Raw genomic sequence first — 13,369 nt, forward strand, 5'->3', positions numbered from 1 at the left:
CATTAGTACAGCTGACTCGGGACAACTGCTGTCATATTCTACAATAACACACGTACACACATAATTTCAAAAAATTTGCCGCAACAACTCTTCACAATTTGCCACAAAAAATCCTGATTATTTCATTAGAATACACTTTTACTCTACACACTTGGAGACATAAATAATTCCATTCAGCTGAAGCTGGCCCAAAACCTCACATCAAACACCATTCTAATACACGGACATGAAAGACATCAAAATTAACACAAAGCCTCCTCAAAATACTCATAAAAACTGTAACACACAGGAGAGAAGACTAAAATTCAATGCAGCTGACACGAGAAACAGCTCAGCAAATATGCTTCTGGAGAACACATAATTTACACACCATGCTAACGCCTGGTAACGCCATGCAACACTCTGCTAACAGGACCACACCAAACAGTCACCGCGATTTAAACTAACAACATCAAAAAGACAGACAAAAACACAGCACAAAGAGCTGAAAAATAGAGCTATGGATTTACAAATGTTCCCACACAAATGCTTTATCATGTAATAAAATAATTTTTACCACGACACAGTTTTACTAATCAAGCAAAATCTGTTCAGCTAACACTGTGTAGAACAGTATTTCAAATACAATGCTAACACAGCTACTGACACACTTACCTGTGAAGAAAATTTGCTGAGAGAGAGAGAGAGAAGTAGAGGGAGAGAGAGGGGGGAGAGAGGGAGGAGAGAGGGAGGGTTAGAGAGAGAGAGAGAGAGAGAGAGAGAGAGAGAGAGAGAGAGCGGAGAGAGATCAAGCAAAACAGATGGATGAATGGATGGATGGATGGTAAGATGAGGTGATGCAGCAAAGATGGCTGTCCAAAGGGCTGTCCAAAGGCTGTCCAAAGGGCTGTCCAAAGGGCTGTCCAAAGGGCTGTCCAAAGGGCTGTCCAAAGGGCGTCCAAAAGGCTGTGGAAAAAAACACCCAGTTATCTAAAACCACTGCTATGAAACAGTAAGCACCAACATGAGCAGCAAAACATGTACGTACAAGACACATCTAATGTCTTTACTATGTATTTTTTCATCAGAAAACTGAAACAACCAATTCAAAACACAAAAGGGCTAAAGACCAGACATTAGCTACTAAATGAAAGCACTACTGCATTCTCAGAAAGAAGATGAATCTCAACATGTCTGCATCAAAAGTAGCTGAACTGGTCTTTAAAACAGCACAGAGAATTAATATGGCACTGTAATTAATGGTATGTTAACATTTCCTCATGCAACATCTCTTAAACTATATTATACCCATCATGATGTCATAATTGACTGATAGAACTGATTGTGAGATAATGGAACAAAGCACTGGCAATTAATTTTAACACCAAAATTGATAGAAAATGTAGTCAATGTTTCATTTAACCACACTACTTTTTAAGCAAACATTACAAGGTACAAGATATATTTCATCTGTCAGAGCACTATTTTACAAAGACAAATGTTGACCACAGTATAAAGTAAAGCTTCAACATACATATGACGTAGCGAGATATGACAGCGATAAATACAGCATAGTGGCTGCTGTAGTCAAATGCAAAAGCTGGAGGAGTTGACAGAGGAATATACTTCAACACTTCAATGTGATTGCACATGATTCATATCCTCACTGCCACAATTTGACAAAGAAATATGATTTACATCTCCCATTTAAACAAACTACTAAAATGAAACACATCCAGGCACAAAAGAGATGCCATCACAGCATCATTTTACAAGACTAGGACACTTCCAGCATAGTGAAAATCTTAAAAGAAAAAAACCTCAAACACTGTCACTTGTCTGAAACCACGGCTGTAAAACAGTTATCACCAATATGAGCAGATAAACATGTATACACAACACATCCAATGTCCTCACAATTAATTTTTTTAATCAGAGAAAAAAAATCTACTGTCAGTGCTGACTCAGAAACTGAAACAACTATTTTAAAACACAACAGTGGTAAAGATCAGACAATGGATACTGAATGAAAGCACTAAAACATTTAATCATGCAACATGCCTTATATAAACCATACTGTACTCATCACGATGTCCTAAATGACTGGTAAAACTGATTCTAACATGATGGAACAAACCAGTTCATTAATTTAAACATCAAAAATCCTGTCAAAGTGCACACAGCACCATTTTAAAACACTAAAACACTGATAGCAAAGCTCCTGTTTAACCACACTATTTTACAGAAAACACAATGAGGTAGAAGAGATATCACAGCACCATTTTACTAAGACAACGTTCTACATAGACGCAAATTAAAACATCCCAAAGCTTTTATAGCAGCTTTTACTTGACCAAAGCAAATACAAAGAGGTGCAAAGTTATCATACGTCTGGTTTAAAAATTGTTTCCTCACATCAGCATCAAGTATATGTTTTCTGCTGGTACCTTCAGCATTCCCATTCATTCAGAGCACAAACCGAACAGCACAGCACAAACTACAGTCAGCTAAAGCCAGCAGAGTTTATTGACACTACCTCTGGGAAAAGCTCCTGTTTAACCACACTATGAGGCAAAACAGCTATTTTATCTGTCACAGCAACATTTCAGCATTCAGTATCCAATAAACAATAACAGCGGTACTTAAAAAATAAAGCAACATGATATTTAAATAGTTGCAAACCACTAAATAGCATCAATTGTCTAATAGCTAGCTATCTCGCTAACGGCTAGCTAGCCTTTGAATAGCGACCTCATTTTTCCACTTCAGCCTTCATGATGCATTTCTCCTGTTACCCTGAGCATTGAGATTCAGCTGGAGCATAATATTTAATAGGATATAGTGCAGAATCACCCTATGCTAAGCTAGCAGGAGGACAAGACGGCCACAAGCTTACCTCTGTAATCCTCTGTACCGAGGGCGTTGGCGAGGGTGTGGTCCGCGGTTTTATACTGAGGAGGAGCCAATGAATGAGCAGCGGGTCCTCTATGCTGTCACTGATTGGAGTTGCTGGGCTGTTGCAGGGCGTTCGTCAGGAGAGGCGTTTCTTCCAGAAGCTTCTGTCTGCAGGGTGTGTGTGTCAGTAGTGATGGCGAGATGAAGCTCCGTGAAGCATTGAGGGTTTCCAATTGGTTCATTCATGGTCAAAGCTTCATGGTGCTTAATTTGCTCCACTGCGCCATCAAGTGGACAAATAAAAGTAAAACAGGCAGAGTGGCTATAATGACACACTGGCTTTGCTACGTGAAGCTTTGAATTGTGTTTAAATGATAATGCCAATAAACATGTAATATACTTAATATGGTGTCTGTTTCTCCTGACAGCAGAGATAGAGAGGGAAGTGGAAACAAATGGGGAGAGATCTGAGATCTGTAGTGTGACTGCTTGATTGAGGTCAGGTTCTGGTTTTCTGTAAAGTGTTTAAATACTTTTAATTGTAATAAAGGCGACTAAATAAAATGTGTTTGTGCTTGTTTTTGTTTTGTGACTGTGCTTCTGGTAACATTGCAAAACTGAAGTAGGGACAGTATTTTATTTGATATTATTCAAAAATATGAGAATTTTTCCACAGAGCTGGGATTTAGGTGGTTTCTTTTTTTGGGACAATATTTCTCCAGCTCCTTGGAACACCTCACCTTTAATAAAATCATACATATTAGGACTGATGTCAATATTTGGCTGGTACCCAATATATTACGAGTTTTCACAAACCTTATTATGATTTGTCAACTCAAAATACTCCCACACGAGTGAGGACTTCCTCTTTCTTCCTTGCTTCATCTGTGAGAGTATTTGTGATACACACACACACACACACACACACACACACACACACACATATATACATATATATATATATATATATATATATATATATATATATATATATATATATATACAATGGGGGAAATAAGTATTGAACGCATTAACTGTTTTGTCATTACATTTATTTCCAAAGATGCAATTCATGTGACATTTCTTCCAGACACTGGTATTAACTCAAATAATCCACACATGAAAAGAAATCACAACATTCAAATCCATAAATAGTGTTAATGTGGAATTAATTGCAATAACACAGGAAAAAAGTATTGAACACACTATCTGAGACTCGTTTAATACTTTGTGGAGAAGCCTTTGTTTGCAATGACTGCTTCCAGACGCTTGTTGTATGTATGAACTAATCGCCCACACTGCTCAGGTGTGATTTTTGCCCATTCCTCCGCACAGATTGTCTTCAAATCCTGAATATTCTTTGGTGCCCTCTGGTGAACCCTTATCTTTAGTTCTTTCCACAAATGTTCGATCGGATTTAAGTCAGGTGATTGACTGGGCCATTCTAACACATTGATTTTCTTTTTTTTAAACCATTCGAGAGTCAACTTTGCCGTGTGCTTCGGATCGTTGTCCTGTTGAAAGGTCCAGCCCCGTCTCATCTTCATCATCCTGGTGGATGGCAGGAGGTTCATCTCAAGAATTTGCCGATAGATGTTTCCATTCATTGCTCCTTCAATTATATGAAGTCTGCCAGTACCACGAAATGAGAAACAACCCCATGCCATGATGTTTCCACCACCAAACTTCACTGTTGGTACAGTGTTATTTGGGTGATGTGCAGTGCCATTTCTCCTCCAAACATGGTGTGTAGTATGACAGCCAAAAAGTTCAATTTTGGTCTCATCTGACCAGACAACATTCTCCCAGTATTCCACAGGCTTATCCAGATGCTGTTTAGCAAACTTTAGACGAGCTTCAACATGCCTTTTTTTGAGGAACGGAGTCTTGCGGGCTGAGCGTCCATAGAGGCCATGGCGGTGGAGTGCATTGCCTTTCGTTTTCTCTGTAACACTTGTACCTGCTGCCTCCATGTCTTGCTGGATTGCTTTCCGGGTGGTCCTTGGCTCTTTGAGAACTCTTCTGACCATCTTTCTGACTCCCTGGTCAGAAATCTTGCGAGGAGCTCCTGTGCGCGGCCTGTTGATGATAAGGTGATGCTTCTTCCACTTGCGGATAATGGCCCCAACGGTGCTTACTGGAATACTCAGATTCTTTGAGATAAGTCTGTAACCAGTTCCATTCTGATGCTGAGCAACAATCAGGCTGCGAAGGTCTTGAGAGAGCTCCTTGCTTTTACCCATCATGAGATGTGTCTTGTTTGACTACTTGGTGAAAAAACAACCTGTTTATAGGGCCATCAATTAGCACTAACCCAGCTGATGTTGGTTTGCACTTATAGGAAGTACAAAGACTAATTAATTTCAGGTGTGAGATGGTATGGTGCCTTTCCTTGACGAACTATACAGCTTTCCCATGGTGTGTTCAATACTTTTTTCCTGTGTTATTGCACTCAATTCCACATAATCACTATTTATGGATTTGAATGTTGTGATTTCTTTTCATGTGTGGATTATTTGAGTTAATACCAGTGTCTGGAAGAAATGTCACATGAATTGCATCTTTGGAAATAAATGTAATGACAAAACAGTTAATGCGTTCAATACTTATTTCCCCCATTGTATATATATATATATATATATATATATGCACCATCACATGAATTAGCTAATCATTATCCAACATCAGTGTATAGTTTACAGCTCATTTTATTAATAATAAATTAAACTTTTCTTCATATTTCACGTACACATGTTGCCTTTCAGAATAGGTAACAGAAACTAACACATGCTTTGCAGGCCCTGCTGTAGAACTGTGGCTCCCAATGGCTTCTTTACATACACATGTCAAAGTAGTGTCTAGTTCACATGTGACTGATGAAGGTGGCAGAAGGTGCAGACACCAAATACAGGAGTGAGATTTACAAATGGTAAAACTGACACACACAAACATCCATCATTTTACACAACCCATAAATAAAGGGGTGAAGGGTCACCGCTCATCTGTTGGAAGGTGCAGGACTTGGTAGTGACTTCTAGTACAAAAGAAAAAAATCCACACACTTGAGGTCTGAGCAAAAAAGGCTTTACTGAAGCTTGCAGCTTTTGGTCTTTGAGACCTTTATCAGGCAGAGAGCCTGATGAAGAAAAATATATATATAATGTCTCATATCAAAGCACTGCAGTTGAGAAATAATTTAAACTGCTGCTCTTCCTACACTTCTCCTACTCCTCCAGCTTATGCTATTTCACACCGAATAATACTAACTAATAATACTTACTGGATAATACTAACTGCAGCTCGCTCTGACTTTCTCCACAACTCGCTCTCACTCCTCTCTCCACAAACACCAACAACACCCATAGTGTGGCTCGAGATTCGAAACGTTTTAATGGGACAGTGATACGTTGAACGAAACAATCACGTGATCTGCACAAACCGAGGCCTCGGTTGTCATCGGTCACATGACTTTTTCGGAAGCGACCCAAGCCTCGAAGCGACGCTTCATCTGACACGCCCACTTTTACTCGAGACACGCCTCAATGCCTCAGTTCATTTGTCCCATCACTATGTGTCAGTACCTGATCAGTCCCAGAACCTGGTTTGTACTGCGCATGTGCGGAAAGTACCTCACTTCTGCGACTAGCCCACAGCAATTCACACAAAGAGGTTATACAGGGTGTTAACTTAGAATGATCAAAGAAAATAACACAAAATGGTGACAACAACTTATTCATATTACAGTCATAGAAAAAGAGTATTCCAACCACATGTGAACAGAAGAGTATGAAATTAACTCATAACAAGGACACCCCCTTTTCCTCTGCTGATGACTAATGGTGATGGTGTGTAGCGCCGATTGAGGGCAGCAACAACCGATCCGTTAGTTTGACAGCAACTTATCTGGTGTCTTTTATCTGCTATGTATGTGCGCAGGTTGGCTTTTTTTGGTCTCTCACTTCTAATCACGACTCCCTTCGGAACCGTGATCTGAATTGATGTATCTTTTTTTTAACCACCCCCCCCCCCCCCCCACACTTATCTCTGTCTGAGTTTCTTAACTCTATTTTCCTTTTCAAGATGGAGCGGCGTAATTGGCTGCCTGGGCGTCTTAAAAACCCTTGAAATTTCGTTGCACTTGTAACTTCGGTAACCTGTTGCAATGACAGTAAATATGATCCTGATCCTGATTTGTATGTGGTCTCTGTGGCGCAAGTGGTTAGTGTGTTTGGCTGCCAACTGAAAGGTTGGTGGTTAGAATCCACCCAGGGATGATGATTTTTGCTTTTTATAATCTGATTTGTAACTTGCAGGCTCTCATGTTTTTGTTTTTGTTTTTTTTTTCTTACCTTTCATGCTGCTGGAACTGTGAATTTCTCGTTGGAGATTAATGAAGTATCTAACTATATCTATTATTGATATGAATAATATCTTCAAAATGAATTGGTTATGTGGCCTCATAAGAGAAAATATTAAAATGTGGAATTCAATTTTTTACTTAAATGTAATTATAAAATTAACATACATTATCAAACTTCCATAAACAGGCGTTGCTCTCCTCGGGGCTGATCTACAAATGCGGCTTCTCGCCAACCAGCTTCTACATATAGAACAACCAACATATACAGCACAGAAACAAAACAATATTTTACAAATCTTGGTTTGATCAAGGAGCAATATGGGTCAATCAGTGAATCGATGAACAAGGACAAATCTTACCATACAACCAATTTATGAACAAATATCATCCCACAATCTCACAAACAGAATATATTACAATTTCCAACGCAATACCAATAGAAATGCTGCAGCTCCTGAAAGGTTTCCAATTCCACCTCTTACTCAGAAAAATGATGCCAAATTATTCATCCATAACATAGACAGAACAACCAAAGTCTACTCAAATAAATTTATCAGGAATGTAATTCAACCCTCAAATCAACTGGCAGCCAAATTTTACTGGAGTTCACTGTAGGGGGAGATAAACTGGAGAGGAGCGTGGCTGTTTGGCGAGAAGCTGCTCATTCACAAAAAGGTCCACTCAAAAGTCTGACTGGGCGTTCTAAAGCCACATAAAGTCTGAATGGACGTTCTAAAGCCACATAAAGTCTGAATGGACGTTCGAAACACACAAAGTCTAACTGGACGTTCAAAACCAAATTCCAAACGACAATATTTGTAAATATTTCGATGAAATTTTGATGTACGATCGCCAGAATGAAATGGGGCGGGTCCGGTAAGCAGCGGGCGAGGGCCTTTTGACGCCGCTCGCGGCTTTAATTCTTTCTTTCTTTCTTTCTTCTTCTTCTTCTTCTGCTCTTTAAACAGGAATTTGACCCCCTGAACATGCTCGAAAACTCACCAAACTTTGCACAAAATTCAGTTCCGGTGAAAAATTTTTTTTAATATGAATTTTAATATTGGCATTTAAAAATTGGCTCTACAGCGCCACCTGCAAAACCCAAAATGCATTGCGTCAATGGGAGGGGGTCTGCAATAAACTTTGTCGTACAGCCACAAAATTTGGTATACACATGCACGTTGTCGGGACAAACAAAAAATATTATTATGACCCCGCCTTCAAAAAAGCAGGAAAGCAGCAAGCTGGGATTGAATTTTCAAAATTGCTGAGTCAGCGTTTTCCAGGACGTCGTACAAAATGTTCGTTTTGATCGTGCGCTTTTCCAAATGAGCTGAAATTTGGTGGACACCATCTAAACGAGTAGACAATTAAAAGTTATCCAATTCACAAATCTTCAGACTACGGTTTCCGTGTGGCAACGCCGCAAAGTTGATGTCAAATTTTGCCATTTTTTCAGTGTGATAAACGGCTGCCATTTCTACATAATGACTCCAATCCAAACCAAATTTTAAATACTTATTAATCCTTCCTTCCTGGACACATTGACATTTAAATTTTGAAAATCGGCATTACAGCGCCCCCTACAGAATCAAAATAAAATCTGTATTGGGGGTAAAATTATTAGTTTGTCAGAAATGAATGAAATTTCGGGGAAAATTCCGTCATGTCGTCCTGATCAAAAAAGCAAATGGTAACCATGTTGTATTATCAACGGTGTTGCCGTGGCGATGGCTGAAGTTCCCTATGTTATTCTAATGGGCCCAAGTGAAAAATCTCCCATCAAATCAAATTTACTTGTTGCCATGGAAATGTGAAAAATTGGCAAACATCAATGAAAGAATAAAGCGGGGCGGGTCAGGTAAGCGGCGGGCGAGGGCCTTTTGACGCCGCTCGCGGCTTTAATTCTTTCTTTAGGCCCGAGCCCCTGGCCTGCCAAGGGCGAAGGGCCTATTGTTTCTGCAACACAGACAACGACTAGTCGAGCGCGCAGCGCTCGACCTCAGGCCTTTCACACTCTCAAAACACACAACGATGAAAAGTCGAGCGCGCAGCGCTCGACCACAGGCATCATTCAACATGTCCAGACACACACACACCGACACGCACTCACACATACGCGTGTACAAACACAAAAACGCACACACACACACGAATTTTCGAGCGCGCAGCGCTCGACCACAGGCCTTTCACCCACTCAAATGTACAAAAATGACAAATCTAGCGCGCAGCGCTCGACCTCAGACACAGGCCAACATGTCCAGACACACACGCCCCGACATGCACTCATACACACGTGTACAAATACAAAAAACGCACACACACTCTCACACACAACCATGACTTGTCGAGCGCGTAGCGCTCGACCACAGGCATTCACACTCTCAAACACCTCACAGACATGTCGGGCTTGTCGAGACCTTTCCGAAAATATATAACATGTGGGCGAAATAATGGCAGAAAAAAAAAAAGCATATTGTTTTTGCAAAAAATATTATTCTTTCTTTCTTTAGGCCCGAGCCCCTGGCCTGCCAAGGGCGAAGGGCCTATTGTTTCTGCAACACAGACAACGACTAGTCGAGCGCGCAGCGCTCGACCTCAGGCCTTTCACACTCTCAAAACACACAATGACGACAAGTCGAGCGCGCAGCGCTCGACCACAGACATCATTCAACATGTCCAGACACACACACACCGACACGCACTCACACATACGCGTGTACAAACACAAAAACGCACACACACACACGAATTTTCGAGCGCGCAGCGCTCGACCAAGGCCTTTCACACGCTCAAAGGTACAAAAATGACAAGTCGAGCGCACAGCGCTCGACCTCAGACATAGGCCAACATGTCCAGACACACACACCCCGACATGCACTCATACACATGTGTGCAAATACAAAAAACGCACACACACTCTCACACACACACATGACTTGTCGAGCGCGTAGCGCTCGACCACAGACATTTACACTCTCAGACACCTCACAGACGCGTCGGGCTTGTCGAGACCTTTCCGAAAATATATAACATGTGGGCGAAATAACGGCAGAAAAAAAAAAAGCATATTGTTTTTGCAAAAAATATTTAGGCCCGAGCCCCTGGCCTGCCAAGGGCGAAGGGCCTATTGTTTCTGCAACACAGACAACGACTAGTCGAGCGCGCAGCGCTCGACCTCAGGCCTTTCACACTCTCAACACACACAATGATGACAAGTCGAGCGCGCAGCGCTCGACCAAAGACATCATGCAACATGTCCAGACACACACACCCCGACATGCACTCACACACACGTTCACAAACACAAAAACGCACACACACACACGATTTGTAGAGCGCATAGCGCTCGACCACAGGCCTTTCACACACTCAAACGTACAAAAATGACAAGTCGAGCGCGCAGCGCTCGACCTCAGACATAGGCCAACATATCCAGACACACACACCCCGACATGCATTCATACACACGTGTACAAATACAAAAAACGCACACACACTCTCACACACAAACATGATTTGTCGAGCGCGTAGCGCTCGACCACGGACATGCACACTCTCAAACACCTCACAGACGCGTCGGGCTTGTCGAGACCTTTCCGAAAATATATAACATGTGGGCGAAATAATGGCAGAAAAAAAAATCGCATATTGTTTTTGCAAAAAATATTATTCTTTCTTTCTTTCTTTCTTTCTTTCTTCTTCTTCTTCTTCTGCTCTTTCAACTGGAATTTGACCCCCTGAACATGCTCGAAAACTCACCAAACTTTGCACAAAATTCAGTTCCGGTGAAAAATTTTTTTTAATATGAATTTCAATATTGGGATTTGAAAAATGGCTCTACAGCGCCACCTGCAAAACCCAAAATGCATTGCGTCAATTGGAGGGGGTCCGCAATAAACTTCGTCGTATAGCCACAAAATTTGGTATACACATGCGCGTTGTCGGAACAAACAAAAAATATTATTATGACCCCGCCGTCAAAACAGCAGGAAAGCAGCGAGCTGGGATTTAATTTTCAAAAATGCCGAGTCAGCGTTTTCCAGGGCGTCGTACAAAATGTTCGTTTTGATCGCGCGCTTCTCCAAATGAGCTGAAATTTGGTGGACACCACCTACACGAGTAGACAATTAAAAGTTATCCAATTCACAAATCTTCAGATCACGGTTTCCGCGTGGCAACGCCGCAAAGTTGATGTCAAATTTTGCCATTTTTTGAAGGTGACAAATGGCTGCCATTTCTACATAAAGACTCCAATCCAAACCAAATTTTAAACACTGATTAATCCTTCCTTCCTGGATACATTGACAGTGAAATTTTGAAAATCGGCGTTACAGCGCCCCCTACAGAATCAAAATAAAATCTGTATGGGGAGTAAAATTATTAGTTTATCAGAAATGAATGGAATTTGGGTGATAATTGATTCATGTCGTCCCGATCAGAAAAGCAAATGGTAACCATGTTGTAATTTCAACGGTGTTGCCGTGGCGATGGCTGAAGTTCCCCATGTTATTCTAATGGGCCAAAGTGAAAAATCTCCCATCAAATCAATTTTGCTTGTTGCCATGGAAATGTGCCAAATTTGACAAACATCAATGAAAAAACGAAACGGGGCGGGTCAGGCAAGCGGCGGGCGAGGGCCTTTTGACGCCGCTCGCGGCTTTAATATTCTTTCTTTCTTCTTCTTCTTCTTCTTCTGCTCTTTAAACAGGAATTTGACCCTCTGAACATGCTCGAAAACTCACCAAACTTTGCACAAAATTCAGTTCCGGTGAAAAATTTTTTTTAATATGAATTTTAATATTCGCATTTAAAAATTGGCTGGACAGCGCCACCTGCAAAACCCAAAATGCATTGCGTCAATGGGAGGGGGTCCGCAAAAAACTTTGTCGTACAGCCACAAAATTTGGTATACATATGCGCGTTGTCGGGACAAACAAAAAATATTATTATGACCCCGCCTTCAAAACAGCAGGAAAGCAGCAAGCTGGGATTGAATTTTCAAAATTGCTGAGTCAGCGTTTTCCAGGAGGTCGTACAAAATGTTCGTTTTGATCGCGCGCTTCTCCGAATGAGCTGAAATTTGGTGGACACCATCTACAAAAGTAGACAATTAAAAGTTATCCAATTCACAAATCTTCAGATTACGGTTTCCGCGTGGCAATGCCGCAAAGTTGATGTCAAATTTTGCCATTTTTTGAAGGTGACAAATGGCTGCCATTCGTACATAACACATTGAATCTCAACCAAATCTTAAACACTTATTGACCCTTCTAATCTGGACACATTGACAATGACATTTTCAGATTCGGCGTTACAGCGCCCCCTACAGAATCAAAATGAAATCTGTATGGGGAGTCATATTATTAGTTTGTCAGAAATGAATGAAATTTGGCTGATAATTCCTTCATGTCGTCCCGATCAAAAAAGGAAATGGTAACCATGTTGTAATTTTAACGGTGTTGCCGTGGCGATGGCTGAAGTTCCCCATGTTATTCTAATGGGCCCAAGTGAAAAATCTCCCATCAAATCAAATTTACTTGTTGCCATGGAAATGTGCCAAATTTGACAAACATCAATGAAAGAATAAAACGGGGCGGGTCAGGTAAGCGGCGGGCGAGGGCCTTTTGACGCCGCTCGCGGCTTTAATTAGGCCCGAGCCCCTGGCCTGCCAAGGGCGAAGGGCCTATTGTTTCTGCAACACAGACAACGACTAGTCGAGCGCGCAGCGCTCGACCTCAGGCCTTTCACACTCTCAAAACACACAACGATGACAAGTCGAGCGCGCAGCGCTCGACCACAGACATCATTCAACATGTCCAGACACACACACACCGACACGCACTCACACATACGTGTGTACAAACACAAAAATGCACACACACACACGAATTTTCGAGCGCGCAGCGCTCGACCACAGGCCTTTCACACACTCAAACGTACAAAAATGACAAGTCGAGCGCGCAGCGCTCGACCTCAGACATAGGTCAACGTGTCCAGACATACACACCCTGACATGCACTCATACACACGTGTACAAATACAAAAAACACACACACACTCTCACACACAAACATGACTTGTCGAGCGCGTAGCGCTCGACCACAGACATTCACACTCTCAAACACCTCACAG

This window comes from Salarias fasciatus (assembly GCF_902148845.1).
Source record: "Salarias fasciatus chromosome 23 unlocalized genomic scaffold, fSalaFa1.1 super_scaffold_20, whole genome shotgun sequence".
Taxonomy (NCBI): Eukaryota; Metazoa; Chordata; class Actinopteri; order Blenniiformes; family Blenniidae; genus Salarias; species Salarias fasciatus.